Source organism: Mus musculus, chromosome 9 (assembly GCF_000001635.26).
Source record: "Mus musculus strain C57BL/6J chromosome 9, GRCm38.p6 C57BL/6J".
Lineage (NCBI taxonomy): Eukaryota > Metazoa > Chordata > Mammalia > Rodentia > Muridae > Mus > Mus musculus.
Window position 1 is genome coordinate 8,689,289 of NC_000075.6, and position 23,442 is coordinate 8,712,730.

The 23,442-nt window shown below is 42.0% G+C and overlaps 1 long non-coding RNA gene across 1 annotated transcript in view; it reads right to left on the minus strand.

Moving 5' to 3' along the window:
- Gm32014 (predicted gene, 32014) overlaps positions 1–23,442 on the minus strand; it is a 96,911-nt gene that overhangs the window by 45,211 nt on the left and 28,258 nt on the right. Inside the window, exon 4 of the long non-coding RNA NR_110513.1 lies at positions 112–232. This is a non-coding gene — a long non-coding RNA (predicted gene, 32014). The remainder of the gene's footprint in view (positions 1–111; positions 233–23,442) is intronic.

The window sequence follows — 23,442 nt, forward strand, 5'->3', positions numbered from 1 at the left end:
TGAAGCAGAGAGATGAATGTCCATGCTCTGCTCCCATTTCTCTTTATGTAGTCTGGGATTCCAGCACATGAAATCATGCCATCCACACTTAATATGAGTCTCCTTACTTACGTTAGTCTAATCTTGATACTTCAACATAGGTGTATCCAAAGTTTGGTTAAGCTGATAATCCATGTTGACCATCACAATTATCTCTCCAGACAGCTCTGCCTTGTGGTTCAGATTTTAACACCTGCATTTGGGAGGCAGACAAAAATATTCAGACCACAGTCATGTATATACAGAATCTTTTTTTCTCATGTCAATTTGGCAGCAGGGGCTATTCTTCCTTGTTGGCAAACAGTAGGGAGAGTGTACAGAGGTGGGTGGACAGACATGCCCTTTAGGAAACACAAGAACATCGTGGATGTTTCTTCTAAACCCCTAGAGAGGAATCTTGATGATGCCATTCAGGAAATAAATCTTGAACTTAGCATTTGGGTCCTAATTGTTGTCCATGAAAATAGACTTTCATATCCCCACAAGAAGAATTTTTAATCAGAATAAATTAAGTTCCTTATTACCACATCTTGAGCTAAAGCAGTGTGGGGATGCTTTGCTGTGCTGTAACCTTTTCAGTAGTCTGTGATTTGCTGTCTGACATTTACCCTCATCTTTCCTTCAGTAGGTGGACTTTTAGTAGGATAATTGTAAAAGGTCAAATTTTGCAGTGTTTCCTCATGTCTTAAAAAAAGGTTCACTCGTGTCCACTTTGTTGCTATAAGTTGTTAATATGCAAAAGTATGTGTGTGTGTGTGTGTACACATCTATATTATCTGAAGTGGTATACAATAAATAATAGCACTACACACCTATACAAACATGTCTTTGTGATCAAAGACATTTTCAAATCAAAGCTGATTGTGATGGTAGAGAAACATCATATTGTTTCCTTTCTCTTCTTACTTGTCATTCCAATTAGATTTTTATTATTATTTTAATATTTCCCCCTTTCTAGTCTCTGAAACGGGATATGTGGGTTCAAATACCAACTGTGGAATTTTCATCTGTGCATTCTTTTCTATTTCCCTTTTTGTTTCCTGGTCTATAGTATCACACTTATATAGATGGAAAGCTAATGCCACCTTCTGCACTGAGTGATGTTAAGGATAAAATAAGTTTAGGCATTTTAGATTCAGACCATAGTATTTGGAACATAGTAAGCCTTTCATTAACGGAAGCCATTGTACAAAAATTATGTGGCTCAAAAATTTCTTTTTCTGTGGCTATGGGGAAAACTCCATTGGTAGACTGCTTGCCTAATGTGCATGAGTCTCTGGGTTTGAACCTCGGCATCACATACCTGAGTGTCATGGTGCAGGCCTGTAATCAAAGAATTGGGAGGTAGAGGCAGGAGACACAGAAGTTGAAGATCTTTGGCTAGCTTTAATAATAGATTCAAGGCTAGTCTGAGACACAAGAGACCCTCCCTCAAAAGAGGAGGAGGATGCAGGATGAACAGACTCCCTTTTCCATTGTCTTAGCTTCTTCCATCTTAAGCCAAGTAAAACCAAGTGCCATTTGGGTTTCGACTAATGTTTTCTGATCATCTGCTATATCATACCTGGAGCACAGAGTTAAGAAGGATCCTGAGGCCCCCGGCTGGAATTTCAGAAAAGAATAACAGAGGAGTTCTCTCTGTTTAGGATAAGACTGACCTTAAGGCAACATGTCTCTCATGCTTAAAAATAGAGGAGTCACATTTGAACATTTTTGTTCATTTGGGATAATTTCATGGTACTTTTCTATTTTGGATCCTAATAATGTATTCATTTAAATAATGGCATTGAGGGGTTGTTTGGGATGAGGACTCTGTTAGATCCCACTCATAAAACGTTTATTGGTAGCTTGTGGTAGTTGTTGGAATCTTCTAGGTACTGCTTTCAATAGCAGCATTCGACACAGAGCTGACTAAGTGGGCTCTTGGTGACAGATCCAGGGGTTGCCAGGGAGGGGTAGGGGCTCCTCTCTTCTTAGGAAACTGTGAATGTTCATTAGAACCTTCTAGATCCTCAGTGAAGAAGCAAATCTGAAAAGATTCTGTTAAGTTCGAATTTCCTGCTATGGTCTGTGGTTTCTTCTTTCTTAGAAGACACCCTGGATATTGTGCAGATGCCAGCAGGCTGATCCCTGGCATGTTTTCAAGTCCTCCTTGAGGCATATGAATTTAAATTATTCACTTCTTCCTTCTGTTTTGTAGAAAAAAGAAGTTATCCTGCAATTCAAGAAAGCAATAGCAAATTAACACACCTGTTAGTTCCTGCTGACACCTATCTGTTTGTTTTTTTTTTTCTTTCTTTTCTTTTTTCAGCAGCATGGTCCCATCTTCATGGTTTTCATCAATGGGAAGGGCCTCTTCTTGTTCATGGCCCATCTTAGCATGTCACTTCTGCTGGATGCTGTTTGTTCTGGGACCTTATTATATTTCTGATACATCTTCAGTACAGTCAGGCATGACCATAGGATGTATTTAAGCTTTTTCTATTAAACTCTTGGCCTCTTCCTGCTAGGTTAGGAGCTCAATGAAGTTCCATATGGGAGCCCTGTATGTGGATCTTCCCAGGTCCCCATGGCCTTTTGACTATTTCTTATTCTGGACAAATCAGTATTGACAATATAGGATAAAAGTGTTTAATATATTGAGATCCAGAGTTTGGTTTTGGTTGTAAGAAACACAACCCTTTTAGTGGTCTGGTCTAAAGTTTTGACACTATGTGGTTATAGCAACCTCCTTCACCTGTGGTTATGGCAATGTCCACCACTCTGGTCATAGCGATCTCCAGAGGTTCATTTATCCTGAGGTTAAACATTAGATTTGAACACTAATCTGTTGGTTGCAAGCTGTGACCAATAAGATAGTCTACATCGTCTTGAATTCCTCATTCTACAGTCCTATTAGAGGACTGCATCCTTTGAGTATTTTACAGAATTTGGTAGGATTACAAACTATCCAACAGGAATGCATGGTAAGTTCACTTTACTGCAGTAATACTGCCCTCAAAGTGTCTTGGCATGTGCCTTACAAGGCAGTGTCTGATGTTCACTTTTGTTCTAGGCTTAGCAAAACTCCTAAACAAGCAAGCACAAGGAATTCATGGCTTCTTCAGTTATTCCATTTACAATCATGACAGTAACTAAGATGATTCATACCCTACTAGAATTCTGAAACATACAGCCCTTTAAAACACTGTAATACATCAGGAGAAGCCCCTACATGTGTGTTTTCTGGTGTGGGGAAGAGTTGGTTTTACATGTCAAAAAGACTTCCAGTTGGGTAAGGTGCTTGTTTGAGAAGACTCTGCTTCAACTCCACACAGTCACTTGTATTGCTTTGGGTAATGACATCAGACCATGCTCTATTGTCAGCATGTTGCTTTCATTTGCTTGGGCACTCTGCATTTTCTCTTAGTTTTAGTGGGGTTATAACTCAGATTAGTAGGATTAAAACATCACAGCACGTCTCTGGCCTGAGAGATGCAGGGAAGTATTGGATAGCCTCAGTGAACCCAAGAATGAAGCACATACTTTATGCAATGTACCAAGAAGCACCCTTTGAAGGGCTTGTGGTCTAAATTCATATTCTCATGGCCATAAAAACTAACTAACTAACTAACTAACTAACTAACTAACCACAACTTGCATAAGCTTGAGACCCGGAGCTATTTAGCAGACACTATCAGAGATCTAAGTACATTTTAGTAGATGCAAGGATGTTTAATGAATGGTTGTGTTTAATGAATGAATGTTCTGGTGCCACTTCCAACCTCAGTAGGGCTGGCAGCCTTCATGCAGGAGGAGAACAAAAGGACAATTTCTAGGCAGAGAAAGACTTCAAAGGGGACCAAGTCAGGATATGCTGGCCAAATATTTTGGCAGTGGCATCTCAGTAACTCTCTTCAGGCTTCCTGGGCACCAAGACTTCATGAGGGGCATGGGGCTCCAATACTCGGGCAACTATCTCTGTCTTTCTGCACAAACCTGGCCAGATGAGGGTTCTGTTTCCTTTATATGTGGTTGTTGGCCAGACCACATTGTTTTCTATCTAGACTGGGAGGTCACAGTGACACAGTTCAGGCAGGCTTGTGACAAGGCCCTGGAGGATCAGACAGGAAGTGGTGAAGCCTACTGTTGCTGTGGGGCCCTAGAGAAATGGATGGAGAGATAGAGAAAGACTGGAAGAAAAACCCGGGTGCTATTGGGAATCTGGGAAACTGCTGAAATATCCCTGAACCCTGCCAGGTCAGGGGTTGGAGGGTGGATTGAATAAGACATGTAGAAGGTCTGTCTTTAAGAATTTCACCTGGATGATACTGCCAGGAAACAGGCCTTATCTATATTTTGTATGTTGTCTACCCACAATGTCACAACTAAATTGTGAAGTGCTATTTACATGCTTATTAAACAATCTTGAAACAAGACTCAAGGTATGCATATGGGTTACCAGATACCAAGGTGAGCCTCACACAGAGCACTGCCAGGATGTAGAGAGGACATAAACACAGGACAGAGTTCCAGAACCACAAGGAGACAACATATCCATTCGTGTGAGTTGTCATTAGCAAATACTGTTCTGTTTTAGCTCCAATGTCCACTATGGTCTTGCTTGCACATTTACTGCTATTTCCAGTGAAGACACACTTCTATGTATGTTTTCTGGTATCTTCATGGCTTATCCATTGGTCTGCAGTCTTCTGCAAAAGTCAGGTAGGTTACTACATCATGAATTCACTCACCTGCCGCGATGGGGTTCCTGACTACCTTGAACACGTGTGTTATTTCTCAGGCTTGAAACTTAGGGATCCTTGGAGGTCTACCCTCACTACAGACTGGATTGATGAGTAGCAGGTGACTGATTCATTTGTGATCCCATAAATATCCCCCAAGTGCTGTGTACCCTAGAGGCTCACCTGGGTGAGGCTGATAACAAGGAAAACTTTTGCCTTCCCATGGACATGGAAGCCAGGAGGCTGAAGACCCACCATCAGTAAAATTACATCGTTACTCCAAGGAATCATGAAGACAAGTTAGTAAGTCAGTTTTAAGTAGGAAAATATCTGAAGATGGCAGAGAAGTGAGTAAAGCAGATGGAAAATGTACCAGGCAGGAAGAGCCTAAGCAAAAGACTCTTAGGTCAGAGCACAGGATGGGTATAGTAGAACTGAAGGACCAAGGGTGGAGGGCCACAGTCCACTGAGCATGGTGGAGGTGGAGAAGGACACAGGAAGGCTATGGATTCCACTCTGATGCAAAGCAGGATACTGATGTCAGCTAGGGCAGCATGGCTTTGCTGCCTGGAGTGTCTGCCTTTCTTACTCTGCCTGATCTCCCAACAGCATTACCACTCTGATGCAGTTTGGTGTGTTACAGGGAGTGCAGGCTTATCTGACCTCCCATGCAAAGTGTGGTCCTTTGCTGACCTCACATCTGTGTCACACTCTGATCTCACCCCCTGTTTTATAGTTCCTTACAATGGCTAGCTGCATCTCTCTCCCTTTTCCCCTCCTCCCCTCATCCCCTCCTCCCCTCCTCTTTTCCCCATATTTCCTTCCACATGTGCTCTTTGCCACCAGCAGGTCACAAACTTGGACCTAACTAAAGGGTGAACTCTTAGAAGCCAGTGCTAGAGCATCAAGAGACTGCCTGGTGCTAAATTAGAAGAACCCTTCACGTTTCTAATCTCCCTGCATGTTCAGCAAAGGACTAGCCTCAGAATCCTTATGTCAAAAAGAAAGCCTATTGGATTCTTATGATGTCTATCTGCCTGCCTGCCTGCCTGCCTGCCTGCCTGCCTGCCTGCCTGTCTGTCTATAGCATGTGTGCGTGCCCTTATGTCCATGTGCCACAGTATAGATATGGTCATAGGACAGAGTTGCTTTCCTCCTTTGATATGTGGGAGTCCAGGTATTGACCTCTAGCAGTCTGGCTTGATGGGAAGTAGCTCTACCCACTGAGTCATTACATCAGGAGGTCCATAAAACTCTTAAAAAAAAACAAATGTGAAATATCTTCTTTTATTTCCAGAAATTGGCTTCAGGGCACAAGACTGAAGCAGCAGCATCATACAGTAATAATCTCTGTTCCATTTCACTCTCTAGCACCACTGTCTGGCAAGGCAAAGGTCATGGCTGCAGCCCTTCGTTTAGCTGGCCTGGTTGAATCAGGGGCAAGGAGCGAGCTTGGATGGGCAGCTGAGTGACAGAGTGCCCTGGTACAGGCTGTCTAGCAGTTCAGAGCATTATGACACAGATTGGCTCTACAGCTGTCTGAGATCACCTCAGGTTCTCAGTGCTCCTAATCCTGGCATTTGAGATGGGCTCTGAAAACCATCTAAACAGCAAGTGTAGTTAAGGCCTGACATCGTCTTCTACCCAACCCTTCACAGGGTTTTCCCAGCAGTGAGTTGGATGGCACTAAAATATTAAATTGTGAAGGCTTACATGCTCAGATTTAACAAAAAGCACAATAAAATAATAAAGGGTTTTATGTGTGGGCCTATGTGTGTGTTTTGATGTGTGTGATATGTGCTGTGTGTTCTGTGTGTGTGTTTTGATGTGTGTAATATGTGCTTTGTGTTCTGTGTGTGTGTGTTGATGTGTGTAATATGTGCTCTGTGTGTGTGTGTTTCTATGAGGTATGTGTGCATACTGTGTGTGGTGATGTGTGTGTATGTGTGTGTGTGATCTGCTTTGTGTTGTTTGTGTGTGTACCTGAGATATATCTATGTACTGTGTGTGTGGTATGCGATGTTTGTGTGCATATGTGGTATATGTGTGAAGTGTGTGTGTGTGTGTAGGTGTAGGTGAGATAGGTGTAGGGAGACAGTCAATGGTCTGCAGGTACTGAGAAGACAGTGGAGACACTAGGCATCCATATTCTGCTCAGTCACTTTCACTGTCCTGTTGAGATGCACTCTCTCACTGAACCTAGAGCCAGGTTGTCAGTCTGCAAGCCCCAGCCTCCCTACTGTCTCTGTCTGCACAGTGCTTAGGCTATAGGTGCACACATGGCCACACCTACACTTTTGGACATCTGGGATTTGGACTCAGGTTCTCTTACACAGCAAGCATCTTACTACAGAGACCTGATTTTTTTAACTAATTTATTTTATCACCTAATTGTTGCCATTAAAAAGTTCTTTTGTGTTGCATAAAATTTAGAAATAATATACTGCATATAATTTAGAAATAATAACAACAATTGTCATCTATTAAACATAGGGGCCAGGTAGAGTTCATGCCAGGTCTTCCTTTATCTGCCTTATTTATTCAAATCTCCATGAAAACTCCATCACGTAGATGCTACTTCTTAGGAAGAGATGACAGCACTCAAGCTCAATCCAATCCACAGACTATGAACAAAGCCACACAGAGAGTATTTGGGAGCTTTGGGCTTTAAATGCACAGCAGAGACATGGAGGGAGTGAGGAGTGAGAGTTGGCATGCCAGTACCCCAGGGCTGTGGCTGCCTTTCTTTCTGCAGTAGGATGTGTGCATGTTTAGTGTTGAGGCGGTTCATTTTCAGCTTCAATTTCAGTTCCTACCCTGGCAAGAAAACCAACCCACCCCTCACACACACTTTCACAGCCCTAGGGGAAAACTTGTAGCTTACAGGACCTGTGACATCCCAAAGCCACAGACACACAAGCCCCCAAGAGATGGCTTTACATTACCATACCCAGGACTAAGAAAGGCCATGTACTTATTGTGACTGAATGTAAGCACACAAAACAATGCTGAGACACAAAGAAAAACCTGGCCCTTGTACCCTAAGAGATGCTTTAGGCTGAAGCTGGTTTTGTGTGGATTTCCCTTCACTATTTCAAGAGGTATAACATACACTGTAATGAGAATCTGGAGACCAAGGTTTGCCGCTGACCACAGAACTTGGGGCTTATAACCTGTGATCCAAGCCAGGTTCCGTGGCTCACCCTCAGGAGACAGAGATGAATTAAGGGTGGGAAGCAGACACTGGGAAGGATAAACAAATTTGAGGCCGCATTCCTCATGACCTCATAGGTCCACCTTTGATGTTCTGAAGTGAGACCAAAGTTTAGTTAGTGAGCCAAGTATATGCAGATCTGAACAGTTCTGGTCAAGGTGTGGCCCAGTGCTCCACTGGCTGCTCATTATCTGGTCTAGATACAGACACACACAGAAGAATCTGGTAAATGTGCAGAGTAAATGTTTAATTTTCCTTGACAAAATTTTGACTAATTTTGAACAAAGAATTGTTAAGAATGATTGCACTCCTCCTCATCTGTGTGCCACTTGGCTATAGTGTCCCTTTACCTAGAGCAAGGGACAACCGAATCCAAGAACACATCAAAACAATCATCCATCCTGACCAAGTAGGCTTCATTCCAGGGAGGCAGGGATGGTTTAATATACGGAAATCCATCAATGTAATCCACTATATAAACAAACTCAAAGACAAAAACCACATGATCATCTCGTTAGATGCTGAGAAAGCATTTGACAAAATCCAATACCCATTCATGATAAAAGTCTTGGAAAGATCAAATATTCAAGGCCCATATCTAAACATGTTGAAAGTAATCTACAGCAAACCAGTATCCAACATCAAAGTAAACGGACAGAAGCTGGAAGCAATCCCACTAAAATCAGGGACTAGACAAGGCTGCCCACTTTCTCCCTACCTATTCAACATAGTACTTGAAGTCCTAGACAGAGCAATTAGACAACAAAAGGAGGTCAAGGGGATACAAATTGGAAAGGAAGAAGTCAAAATATCACTATTTGCAGATGACATGATAGTATATATGTGACCCTAAAAATTCCACCAGAGAACTCCTAAACCTGATAAACAGCTTCAGTGAAGTAGCTGGATATAAAATTAGCTCAAATAAATCAATGGCCTCTATCCACACAAAGGATAAATAGGCTGAGAAAGAAATTAGGGAAACAACACCCTTCACATTAGTCACAAATAATATAAAATACCATGGCGTGATTTTAACTAAGGAAGTGAAAGATCTGTATGATAAGAACTTCAAGTCTCTGAAGAAAGAAATTGAAGAAGATCTCAGAAGATGGAAAGACCATGCTCATGGATTGGTGGGATCAATATAGTAAAAACGGCTATCTTGCTGAAAGCAATCTACAGATTCAATGCAATCCCCATCAACATTCCAACTCAATTCTCCAACGAATTAGAAAGGACAATTTGCAAATTCATCTGGAATAACAAAAACCTAGGATAGCAAAAACTCTTCTCAATGATAAAAAAACCTTTGGTGGAATCACCATGCGTAACCTAAAGCTGTACTACAGAGCAATTGTGATAAAAAAAAAAAAAAACAAAAAAAACTGCATGGTACTGGTATAGCGACAGACAGGTAGACCAATGGAATAGAATTGAAGACCCAGAAATGAACCCACACACCTATGGTCACTTTATCTTTGACAAGGAAGCTAAAACCATTTAGGGAAAAAAAGACAGCATTTTCAACAAATGGTGCTGGCTTAACTGGTGGTTATCAAGCAGAAGAATGTGAATTGATCCATTCCTATCTCCTTGTACTAAGGTCAAGTCTAAGTGGATCAAGGAACTCCACATAAAGCCAGAGACATAGAAACTTATAGAGGAGAAAGGGAGGAAAAGCCTTGAAGATATGGGCACAGGGGAAAAGTTCCTGAATAGAACAGCAATGGCTTGTGCTGTAAGTTTGAGGATTTACAAATGGGACCTCATAAAATTGCAAAGCTTCTGTAAGGCAAAAGACACTTTCAATAAGACAAAAAGGCCACTAACAGATTGGGAAAGGATCTTTACCAATCCAAAACCTGATAGGACACTAATATCTAATATATATATATAACGAACTCGAGAAGGTGGACTCCAGAAAATCAAATAACCCCATTAAAAATGGGGCACAGAGCTAAACAAAGAATTCTCAACTGAGGAATACCGAATGGCTGAGAAGCACCTGAAAAAATGTTCAGCATCCTTAATCATCAGGGAAATGCAAATCAAAACAACCCTGAGATTCTACCTCACACCAGTCAGAATGGCTAAGATCAAAAATTCAGGTGACAGCAGATGCTGGTGAAGATGTGGAGAAAGAGGAACACTCCTCCATTGTTGGTGGGATTGCAAGCTTATACAACCACTCTGGAAATCAGTCTGGCAGTTCCTCAGAAAATTGGACATAGTACAGCCAGCAATACCTCTCCTGGGCATATATCCAGAAGATGTTCCAACTGGTAATAATAACATAAGTTCCACTATGTTCATAGCAGCCTTATTTATAATAGCCAGAAGCTGGAAAGAACCCAGATGTCCCTCAACAGAGGGATGGATACAGAAAATGTGGTACATTTACACAATGGAGTACTACTCAGCTTTTAAAAACAATGAATTTATGAAATTCCTAGGGAAATGGATGGATCTGGAGGGCATCATCCTGAGTGAGGTAACCCAATCACAAAGGAAATCGCACAATATGTACTCACTGATAAGTGGATATTAGCCCAGAAACTTAGATTACCTAAGATACAATTTGCAAAACATATGAAACTCAAGAAGAACAAAGACCAAAGTGTGGACACTTCGCCCCTTTTTAGAATTGGGAACAAAACACCTATGGAAGGCGTTACAGAGACAAAGTTTGGAGCTGAGATGAAAGGATGGACTTTCCAGAGACTGCTGCACTGGGTATCCATCTTATAATCAGCCACCAAACACAGACACCATTGCATACACTAGCAAGATTTTGCTGAAAGGACCCAGATGTAGCTCTCTTGTGAGACTATGCCGGGGCCTGGCAAACACAGAAGTGGATGCTCACAGTCAGCTATTGGATGGATCACAGGGCTCCCAATGGAGGAGCTAGAGAAAGTACCCAAGGAGCTAAAGGGATCTGCAACCCTATAGGTGCAACAACATTATGAACTACCCAGTACCCCAGAGCTCGTGTCTCTAGCTGCATATGTAGCAGAAGATGGCCTAGTTGTCCATCATTGGGAAGAGAGGCCCCTTGGTCTTGCTAACTTTATATGCCCCTGTACAGGAGAACACCAGGGCCAAGAAGTGGGAGTGGGAGGGTAGGGGAGCGGCGGGGGCGGGGTGGGGGGTTGTAATAGGGGACTTTTGGGATAGCATTTGAAATGTAAATTAAGAAAATACCTAATAAAAATTGGAAAAAAAAAAGAGTGGCCTTATGCTAAAGCCTTGTCTACTGGATCCTTTTTTTCTCTAAGGTGCTTCACTCTGCTGCATACTATTTTAACCTCATTCTCACAGTGGTCCCCACATGGAGGCTGAGAGTAAAGAAGGTGAACCATTGTTCCTAAAACCAGAACTGAAAGCCCAACTCATTTACGGCAAAGACTAGTACTTTCTGAATGCAAGAATATAATGGCAGAGAAGATAGTGTCTAAATGGGAGAGTGTTGAAGTCATCCGCAGACTCAGGTCAAGTTGCTCCTGTCTATCTGCAGCGAAGTTAGGAAAAGAACAAATTGTCTTTTCAGCTGTGCAGCAAGGACAGGAACAAACAGCATGTGACAAAGTCCATCACAAGAGGGCGCCATTGTCCACATCTGCAGGCTTGTTCCATGCTTCTGATGTCAGCCGCTAAAGGCAGATTTGGGTGAGAGGTTCCCAGACTTCTAAGACCACAAGCTTAGGTTAGCTTTGCAAGAAATTTAGGACATCAATATGAACATTTTCCTGCAGGCAATCAGGCTTTGTTGCAGATCGGGCAGAGTTTTGTTTTTGTTTTTTTTTTTCTCTTGAAAACTCACTAGAAAGTGAGTTACTAGAAAAGTGTTGGCCCTTTTACCACAACCCTCAGCTTCTATGCACATAGAAAACAGGAATGAGACACAGTCAATGCTTGCGTTTCCCCTTTCCTTGAAGTGCCTATAGATGCAGCTTCATCTTCCCAGTGGATGCTTTAGAAAGAGCTGATGAATAAAGTGAACAGGAGCTGGCTTTAAGTAGCTGTTACAGGTGTAAAGGGAAGATATTGATGGCAAGATACTGAAGATCTGCTCGTGGATGTCACTGTCTCCCATCAGTGCAGTGTTTCTGCTCTGCCATCATTAACTTAGAAAAATAACTACTTAGGCTTGGACAACTTCCTGCAGGGGTAAGTTAGGGGGTTGACGCAGGCAGAAGAAAGAGCAGCAGAGATGACCTAATGGCTTTTCCATAACTAGCTTGATTGACTGTAAAGAAGGAACGGCTTGTCCTTTGTAGCATGGGCACCGCAATTCATGACAGCTATAGGCCATGTATCTATTTTTCTGTTTGACAGGGACAAAGAGTTGTTGGTGACTGGTATGAGCCCAGAATGGCTCCTTCACAATGTGATGACCAGGATGGAGGCCTGGTTTTCTTGAGTGAGCTGTAAAGAGGGTCAGGTGTGTGGCTGTTTGCTTGTCTCGGCTAGAGTTAACCGGGCTCTAACTGCAGATGGGAAAATGAAGACCAATGTTTCTAAACACACTGGAGTGAATTTTCTTCAAAGGATAGAAAGAAATGGAAAGCAAAGGAAAATTAATACCTTTCTTACCTGTCTCCATGCCCAGCAAGGCCACCTTCAATTCATTTGCATCTTAGTAATATCCTCTGAGCTCTTATCAAGTGCCCAGCTGTGTGCTAGGCACTGAGGGCTGAGAGGGATATGACATGCTTCCTGCCCCTCCACAGTTAGCTTAAAACAGAAGATAAATGGCTAATTAATGTGCTTGCTAGTTACATATCTATGCATAAGACGGCAGCCCAGAGCATGACTGAGAGTGGGATTTACTTTCTAGCTGATAGATAAGGCAGATTATATATATATATATTATATTATATAGATAAGGCAGATTATAACTGAAGGAGATACACCATAGTGAGGAATGCAAATAGATTTCCAGCAAGAAAGCCCAATTTCTCCCACCTGTGAACTTCTTTGAACAGTATTGACGGGTAAATGAAAGTCTCACATGTCTTGAATCTCCAGTACTAAGAGGCAAGCCTGCCAAGAGCTGTCATATTTTTGTTCTTTAGAGAATATACTCAGCCTCACTGTGATATTAGAGCTTGCAAGTGAAACTTTATTTCATCTCATTGTTATTATTATGTAGACTTGCAAGATTTTCTATGGGTTATAAGATTTACCTTTGGGCACAAAGAATATTCTAGGAAATGTAATCAGCTAGAATGCCCGTGTCTTTGCAGGCCAGGGCTGTCAATGTTTCCCTTGGCAAAGAGGTCATTGAAGAACCCTGGGTACCCAAGCCATAAGGCAAGGTGTGGCAAAGGCAAAGACAGGATTTTTCTGCCATGCTCTAATTCTGAACATGGCTATTCATCTAGTGTTTATTTACTAGGAATATTTTCTTTTTAAAAGTATTTATTTAAATATATATATATATATATATACATCTGCATGTATGTATGTGTATCATGTGTGCTCGTATGACTGGCAGAGGCCAGAAGAGGACATTAGATTTCCCTAGAACTGGAGTTAAAGCAAGTTGTGCACCACCTGGTGGGTACTGGGAACTGTGTCTTTGTTCTCAGCAAGAGCAGCAAGGGTTCTTAACCCTCCAGCCTCTTGAACACTTTCTTAAATTTGTCTCATGTCTGCACAGTTTTATAAACACTTTCCTTTGCTCCCTGTTGCACCCTCACAAACAGTTCTCTTTACATGTGCCCACAAAGGGGACAGAGAAAGAAGGTCGATGGTTTTATGTAGAATGGCCACATGCTTCAGTTTAGGGGAGCATGTAAAGAATGAGCAATATATGTGGAGAAATAAGCCTGGTGTGTCTTGATACACCTATGTTCTTATACAGAGGTCTTGGCCCCAGATCCTTAATAGGAGTAAGTGAATGATAAAAACAGAAATATAACCAGTGAAGCAAAACTACAGTGGTCCAGGAAGAAAGTTAACAGAAACTTTTAAAAATTATGCAGCAACAAATATTCTACACTAAGAGAATGGTTCCCTTTATGATCCCACAGAGCCCTTTGTGGTTGGTTAATCTTATGGAACTGACTTTGGAGTTAGGAAAAGTAAAATTATTGAATTATGTACAACTGTTGTACTGAGTCTCAAGACTGTAAGAAAACCACCAGCGAGAGTAACTCTCCAAAATCCTTGATCTCTGGATTAATGGCATCAACCAAGCACTGAAATGTTTTAAATTTGATTCAGGCTGTTTTCTCTGCCTACGTTTACTATACCCATTAATGTGGGAATGAAAGCCAAATATCAGAGAGCAATATGAAAGATGATTTCCCTGTCTCCAACTCTCCAGCTATGTCATTCTAAGTTCTGCTTAGCCCACAGAACATACCAGGAGGCCTCTGCATGCAAGTGACAGAGTCTGGCTTGATGAACACTGTGTGACAATATGCAATAGATTAAAAGATAAGCAACCACTCAGGAGGCCTGCAAACAGAAGGGCCATGTGGGCTCAGGGTATGGTGGTGTGTCACACAAACAGGAACACTTTCCTTAACAAGAGCTTGGAAGTGTTAGTGTTACCAGAGGAGACACCAGGGATATAATCCAATCTTTTCCTTGCAAAAAGAATTCAAGCTGTGACCTGATTGTTCTCAGTCACCATGAGCTCTGTTTTTGATGAGTTACAACTGAAGCTTGAGGAGGGGGAGTAAAAATAATAGTCTGCGTCTCATACTCTGGATCTGGTAATGTCTGAAAGTAAAGCAGGGCCCGAGAGTTAAACACTCTAATGTGACCATAGAAGCAGCTGGCACTTGAAAATCAAATCATTTCCTGTGTAGAGGTCTCTGACAGCAGAACACTCCATGTAGGGTAACAGGGAAGGACCTCTCGGTTTGCTCTCCCTATCAGCCCTAGGCTGTGAGCCCATCCCCAGGCATGACGAGGACAAAGGTTTTCTGGAGAATAATTAACCCCATACACTTTTACAGAATCTACTCATAAATGCTTTGGACACTACACCTCCCCCCCTTTAAAGATGCTGAAAATTTCTGACGTCAAAATATTTTTAACTTTTTTATCCATTTCACATTAATGCATGCTTTCTCCATGTATTGAACCATGGACATGTTTGGCTGAACAAATAAAGCCTTAAGAAACCTACTTCCATGATACCCATTTTGGGAAGGGCAGTGTCAGGTAAGGCAGTGTAATGCAGAACACGTGTAAGAATGCCTGGTGTGGGGCTGGAGCTTAGTTCAGGTGGTGGAATGCTTGCCCAGAACTCATAAGGCACTGGATTCACTCCCCAACACTAAAGGAGTAGAGGCAGGAAGATCAGAAGATCAAAATTATCCTTGGCTCATAGGAAATCAGAGACCTGAACTATAAACAAAACATGATCTAGATGGTATGGCATGGACCTTCCGTGAATACTGTGCTGAATGTAGGCAAGGTGGACTAGGGGTTGTTTGTCTTTTGCATTTGTGCTTCATATCATCACACTGCACATTACATACACAGGTGATATCATCTGCAAATTTCAAACAAAGAAATGGAATTGAAGAGGCAAAACACAATTATTTCTACTTAAAATTGAGAGTGTGTGTTTTTTTTTAATTAAGACAGGGGTGTAATTTTAGCTCACATATAAAGTGTTTGGCACAATGGGACTCTCATTTATAGATATTTCCATTAAGCTCCCAAACACCACTTCCTTTTAAATCACAAGGCCAAGAGGGTAAGGGCAGTGATCTAAAACCTTATTAAGACCACACAAAGATTAATCTGGGGTGGGCTGTATTTGGGAATAGGCCGTATGGCTCCCTCATGGGTCATTTATAACCTATTAAGAATGAACTGAAGGAAGGGTGGAAGGGAGAGATACAGTTGTGCACACAGAGAGACCACACAGAAACATAGTCTGAAAGCTTTGTTTTGTTTTCCTAGTTGTCAGATGATTTAAAAACTGATTTTGGATAGGAATATGAGAGTAGAATTTATTCTTAAATGTATATTCTCCCGGGAAAGGGAAGAGCCTTGGGACATATAATTTGATAGGGTTGATGTGGGACAGAAACCTCTGTTCTTTTCTTTTCTTTTCTTTTCTCTTCTTTTCTTTTCTTTTCTTTTTCTTTTTTTTTTTTTTAAACCTCATTTCTTGAAGCAATGAATTAGAGAGCTGGATACAAATTACAGGAAAAAAAAATGTACTAAAGAAACCAGGACTTGGAGGGTGTGGTGATACATGCATGGTATCTCATCCCTTAAAAGACTGAATCAAGAGTTAAAGGTCAGCTGAGCTCATACTGAGCTCTAGGTCAGCTTGGACCACAGAAAGAGAGACTTCGAAAGAGCAGTGGTGGAGAAGTCAGGACAGAACAGGGTGGGAGGAAAGGAGATGGGAAAAGAAAGAAGTAAGGGAAGGGAAAGTAGAGAAGAGGAGGGGAATGAGGGTGGGGAGGGGAAGAAGAAAGGAAAGCAAGTCCTTAGACTGTTTTTTTTTTTTAACTTTTTCCAATTTTTTATTAGGTATTTCTTCATTTACATTTCAAATGCTATAGAATGTTTCCCTTTGTCAGCTTGGAAGCACCATAGGCAGATACTAAAGCAAGCTTTCATGTACAAAATAAACAAACAAACAAAAAAAATCATTGAGTGGTCTTCTATAAAGACAAAGGTGGGGGCAGGGAGAGGGATGAAGAGGGCCCACAGAGATGGGCAGCTATGACAGAGGGAAGGGAACTCACAGCAGCAAGCCGCTACACACTTCTCTCTGTGCAGTGCCTTATGGGTCCATGGGGAATGCTGGAGGACCAGTCAGGAAGCTATCTGGAAATGGAAGAGTGACGGTGGCCTTGGTTAAGATGATGGCTGGAAACTTAGAAAGATGCACATGTTCCAAAAGTCTGAGCAGAGTCAGTTGAATGGAAGGAAGGAAAGGAGGGGAGGACAGAGGAAAAGATGGTCAATGGGTCCCATCCCTTCACTGGTCACTCCTTTGTCTTCAGAGATTCTGCACTGGGCCTGGCTTGTGTTTTGTGGGCTGTTTTATTGTGGAGAGATCCTGATGAAATATAGGTTACTTGTTGAGTGTGCTATTTAAGAAATAACGGTCATATACATTATGTAGGTGGAGAAATTGATAGGGAAATTAAGAAATTTGAATAAACTACAGTTCTTCATTTTTATTAAGATGGGCTTTAGTGAATGGATCACCAGGGTTCTGAGAACTCATTCAGTGAGCAAGCTGGGGAAGGACCCTTCCCTCAGGAGAAGAGCAATGCAAACCCTTGACCCTAGTCACAAGGGCTGTAGACAATCCCTGACTTGTTTGATAAGAGCATATGCCCATGTGGATGAATTTGAAATGACTTTTAAGCTCATAAAAGCATATTAGTGAAAAAAAGCGTAGCCCTTACAGCACATTAGACATCCAATGGTCTGGATCTCCCACAGCTGTGTGGTAATACATCTCAAATTGTCGTCATGCTTCCTAAGTATTCAAAACGTGCTACTCACTTGTTCTTTGCACTAAAGCTTTCTGTGGGTGACCCAGACAGACGGTTTCTTGATCACCTCTGGGAGTCTGTCGTAACGCTTACACATCACACAGAAATTACTGGGTTTGTGCCCAGACTCCCTCAGTTTGTTTGTGCTTCCTGTTTGTGTAGCTTCTATGCCCATTGTTTTTAGTCTAAATCAATGATATCTGGAATACACTGATGTTTAAAAATATTGAATGGATGATAATACATGCTTACTGCTATAAAAGAAAACACATAGTATTAAATTTTAAGAAAGTGGATGAATTAAAATACAAATATGCTGTTCCATTAAAATCTCAGCAGTGTGTTGGCCTGTATAAAGACCAAGCCTGGTCAACATGACAAAGTGGATAAGAGGAAGCCATACCAGGCCCCACTCCTAGATGAAGGGGCACCAAAACAATGGCTATGACAGCAAGGATAGGCTCCATTCCTGGATGAAGAGGCACTGAACCAATGGCTGTGGCAGGAAGAAAAAGCATGAGAGAGCCAAGGCCCACACCTGCACCTGCCTACATTACAGTAATATAGAGCTCTTTATGATGTTAATGGGAAGAAATACATACCATTCAAATGGAAGCATTCTTGACCTGATTCTTAGCACATGTTGATACCCTGTTCAATTTTCACGCTGATGCAGGATGACTCTGGAAAGTTGTGCCATTTATCAGAACTAACTGGTGCCATGAGACCTCTGGGATTTGCTTAAGCATATCCAGCTAATTTTCTCTTAGCTTTCATGTTTCCTTTTCCTAGATCCATCCTTGACCTCCTTCAACTCCAATTGTAACAATAACCCATGTAGAAAATCACAGCAGCCCACCAACTCGTTAGCTACTTTTCTCCTTTCTGTGACCTAAAACCTAATTTGGTGATTGTCTCAGTCAGGACCTCATGACCAAGAAACAAGTTGGGGAGGAAAGGGTTTATTCGGCTTACACTTCCATACTGCTGTTCATCACCAAGGAAGTCAGGACTGGAACTCAAGCAGGTCAGGAAGCAGGAGCTGATGCAGAAGCCATGGAGGGATGTTCTTTACTCGCTTGCTTCCCTGGCTTGCTCAGCCTGCTCTCTTATAGAACCAAGATTACCAGCCCAGAGATGGTCCCACCCACAAGGGGCCTTTCCCCCTTGATCACTAATTGAGAAAATGCCTTACAGTTGGATCTCATGGAGGCATTTCTTCAACTGAAGTTCCTTTTTCTGTGATGACTCCATCTGTGTCAAGTTGACACAAAACTAGCCAGTACAATTGACCCCTTGTCAACTTGACACACAAACACATCACTAGTAAGCCTCAACCCTTAATTTCTTATTCATCCCCAAGATCTAAACAACTTTAAAAGTCCCACAGTCTTTACATATTAAAAGTCAACCCCATTAAAATGTCCAATATCTTTAAAAATCCAAAGTCTTTTTACAATTAAAAGTCTCTTAACTGTGGTATCCACTAAAATAGTTTCTTCCTTCAAGAGGGAAAATGTCAGGGTACAGTCACAATCAAAAGCAAAAATCAATCTCTAACCATCCAATGTCTGGGATCCAACTCACAATCTTCTGGGCTCCTCCAAGGGCTTGGGTCACTTCTCCATCCATGCCCTTTGTAGCACACGCATCATCCTCTAGGCTCCAGATGCCAGTACTCCACTGCTACTGCTGCTCTTGGTGGTCATCTCATGGTACTGGCATCTCCAAAACACTGCATAACCCTTTCAGTCCTGGGCCGTCAATTGCAACTGAGGCTGAATCTTCACCAATGGCTTTCCATGGCCTCTCACAATGCTGAGTCTCAGCTGCTCTGTGTGACCCCTTCATGCCTTCAAAACCAGTGCCACCTGGGTGACCCTTACACATTACCAAGTCCTGCTGCAGCAAGCTTAGCAAGCCAGGGGAAGCAAGCCAGTAAGGAACATCCCTCCATGGCTTCTGCATCAGCTCCTGCTTCCTGACCTGCTTAAGTTCCAGTCCTGACTTCCTGCAGCAGGAGTACAACCTTGGCTATCTCTGGAACACAGCCTCTTTGTGCTTTCAGAAAACACTTCCCAGAAGATGTCATCTCAACGATGCTGGTCTCTTCTTAATCACTGCTAATTTCTTAGCTCCAGCTAACCACCATCACTAGTCCCAGTAATGCAAAAGTTTCACTTTATGTGAAAACTGGTATCTTGTTAATCACAGCTGATTCTTCAGCCCCAGCTAACCAGAACCACAGAATCTTCCCAATCAAAATAGCAATGGCCCTGAAAAGAGTCTTTAATTTTCACTCTGAAATTTCACAAGCCAGACCTCCATCTTCTGCACTGTTCTCAACATTATCTTCCAAGCTCCTACACAACATCCCACGGAGCTCTTAACAACAAATGGATCTTCAAGCCCAAAGTTCCAAAATCCTTCCGCAGTCCTCCCCAAAACCTAGTCAGGTTTTCACAGGAATACCTCACTATGCTGGTACCAATTTGTCTTAGTCAGGGTTTCTATTCCTGCACAAACATCATAACCAAGAAGCAAGTTGGGGAGGTAAGGGTTTATTCGGCTTACACTTCCATACTGCTGTTCATCACCAAGGAAGTCAGGACTGGAACTCAAGCAGGTCAGGAAGCAGGACCTGATGCAGAAGCTATGGAGGGATGTTCCTTACTGGCTTGCTTCCCCTGGCTTGCTAAGCTTGCTTTCTTATAAAACCCAAGACTACCAGCCCAGAGATGTCACCACCCACAAGGGGCCCTTCCCCCTTGATCACTAATTGAGAAAATACCTTACAGTTAGATCTCATGGAGGCGTTTCCTCAACTGAAGTTCCTTTTTCTGTGATAACTCCATCTGTGTCAAGTTGACACAAAACTAGCCGGTACAGTGCTTTGAATGGAAATGGCCCCCATAGGCTCACATATTTGAATATTTGCCTCCCAGTTGGTGGACCTGTATAGAAAGAATTAGGAGGTGTGGCTTCAATGGAGGAAGTGTGTCACTGGAAGTGGGCTTTGAGGTTTCAAAACCCCCTGTCAGTACCAGTTACCTCTGTCTCTGTCTCTCCATGTCTGTCTCTCCATTTCTCTCTGCTTCTCTGTTCTCATGTTCTCTCAGCATGTAAGATCTCAGCTCCTGCTCCAGCACCAGACCTGTCTGCTTCCCACAGTAATTTTCATGGACTCACCTCTGAAACTGTAAGTAAGCCCCAAATTAAATGTTCTCTTTTATAAGTTGCCTTGGTCATGGTGTCTCTTCAACTAATAGAGGGAGAGAAGTTCATATTGGCTCCAATTTGAAGGTGCTTCATTACAGTGGGGTTCATGGCAGAGGGACTGTAAGTCAGCTTCTCACATCTTTGTCAACCAGGGATCAGAGTTGGGGCAGGAAGTTTGGCCAGGTTACAAGCCCCGAGTCTCACTTCCAGGTGACCTACTTACCCTTTGATACTCCACAACCTCCCTAGGGTACAGGACACATGGACTTGTGGGGGATGTTTTAACCCACAGCAGGTAAAGCACTGAGATCACAGAGGTCAAAGTCTCATCCTAGCATCATGAGGATAAGATTCTTCAGCATCAGAAATATTTCACTGTAGCTTACTGTGTCTGTGACAACTTCACTTCATTAATATTGAATGGTGGTTTTTTAAATCAACAAATAAAGCAAGATCATGACATTTTCCCTCTATGGGATACTTTCAGAAAGAGGGATTTCTTTATTTACATTAATATAAGAGACTGTTCAGATGGTGCAGAGTGCAGAGGCTCGAGTGGCTGGTTCATGCTGGGTGTGGCCTCTGTTCACATTTTTGTCCTGTGTCAACACTGATAAAAAAGCAGCGATTTGCTGATATTAACTGCTTTTGCTTTGCTGATTTCCTATGCTGTTCAGGACACTACAGTGAAATTCATCTCAATGTAAGTGGAGACCAAATTTACATTTGACTACAGCAAGGTCATGATCTAAAACATAGTACATCTTCTAGAATGTCCTAGGCATCTTTAGCTATAGTTTGACATTAAAATGGATTTTGAGAAAGGTAATAAATCTGAATCTACATTTTTTGACAAGTCACCAAAGAACATACTAACTTGTTTCACAAAGTGGCACTGTTCCTAAAATTTCGTCATTTGGAATAGTTTCTCTCAGTAAATATTTGCATTAGTTGAATCTTAAATAAGAAGACAATTTTAAAAATAAATAAATGTTCAATACATGGTCTTTTTCTCAAAATCTGAATGCAAACCTACTTTACAATTTATGATAAAGCTAAGCATCAGATCTGCTCACTTTCTCAGCTGACACTGGAATGTGAAGGGTCATGGTATCCTAGAAAACAGGTCTTCATGGCCTTGGATATGCTTTCATTTCATGGTGAGAGAATAAAGGATTATTCTCCCCTCCCTTGGGACAGACCAGTTCATCCCTTGGCAAGCCTGAAACATTCTGCTTGGTTTTGGAAGCAGTCCACACAGGGCCTGGAAATCTTGCAATCCTTGGATGTACCTGTTGGGCCTAGCAACTTTTAAGTCACATTTGAGACAGGAGGTGTAAGCACACAAGAAGGCAGATACCCAGTCCTGCAATCACCACCTCATGAAGTACCTTGCATGCCATGAATGACATGCATGGGATGCGTGTGCCTTCAATATGCTGACATCATAGCTCCTACAGTGATGCTAGGAGTAGGCACACTCTACACGGCAGAGCCTTTGGGGAGTAGTTAAGTCACAAAAGCATTGCCTTTACAAATGGGATCAGTATGATAAAAGAAGTCACTATGAGTTATATCCACGAACCATCTAGTCAGCCTTCACCAGATGATTAATCGACCTGCATCTTATACTCTCAGACTCCAGAAATGTGAGAAGTGGATTTCTGTTGTTTTTGCATTTTATTGTAGCATCCCAACTGGACTAAGACCCTTTGCCACCATCCTTGTCAATCCTAATCAACCTTTTTCAAGCCATCTAGACTTTTACAGTGTCCCTCACCTTAATGCAGATGCTTTTAAAAAATGGTTTCCTCTGTCACCCTCATACCTGTCTGGATTCTTTCCACAGTTTGTCACCCTCATACCTGTCTGGATTCTTTCCACAGTTTTCTCTTGCCAGACTGCTCTAGACAAATCTGGCCCCTGCTGTCTGCCAGCCTCACCACCATGGCAGTCTTCTCAAGAAGGCTTGCTTCTTTTTCTCTGCACTCAGGGCCCATCATTGTCTGTGATTGAAGACTTCTTCCTTTGGCAGGGGATGTTTATAAGAATGTTGTTTTTAAAACTTAGTCACTAATACTGATTAGTACTGCCCATTTGTACAAAGAATGGATGCATGCACTAGAACCCTACCAGTGGATACACCTAAGAAAAGAATAAGGTTAACTCCAAGAGTAGCTATGACCTACTAAAAGCTCCTCATTAAGGGATGGACCTTGGAGAGCACCTGCACTATTTATCCCAGAACTCTCTCTGGCTTGATCTTGTACAGGCCTTGTTCAAGTGATAAGAGCTGCCGTGTGAGAGAGAGAAAGAAATAAACAAAGTTGGGAGGAGGACATGTTGGGGGTTGAATGAAGAAATGAGAGCAGATATGATACTATTTCATTGTTCATATGTATAAAACCCTCAAGAATAAAAATTTATTTTTAAAGATGAACAATGAAGCAACTATAATGATGGACCATTGATGTTTATAAGACAAATAAATCTCTCTTAATAGGAAGTGAGAACATACTTCTCTGATTTCATTGGGATCAATACTCAAAGTTGTGTCCACATTGACACAGTTTGATGGAAGAGCCAAGTGTTATTCTCACTTTGAGATGCACTTTTAGAGGAAAACAGCACAGGTTTTTGTCTGTGTAACCCACAATAATAAGAAAAATGTAAGAGACACTAGAAAAGGAGATAGTCCACCAGCAATGTCATGAAAGCTGCTTATGCTAAATGGGAGTTTGCTTACAAA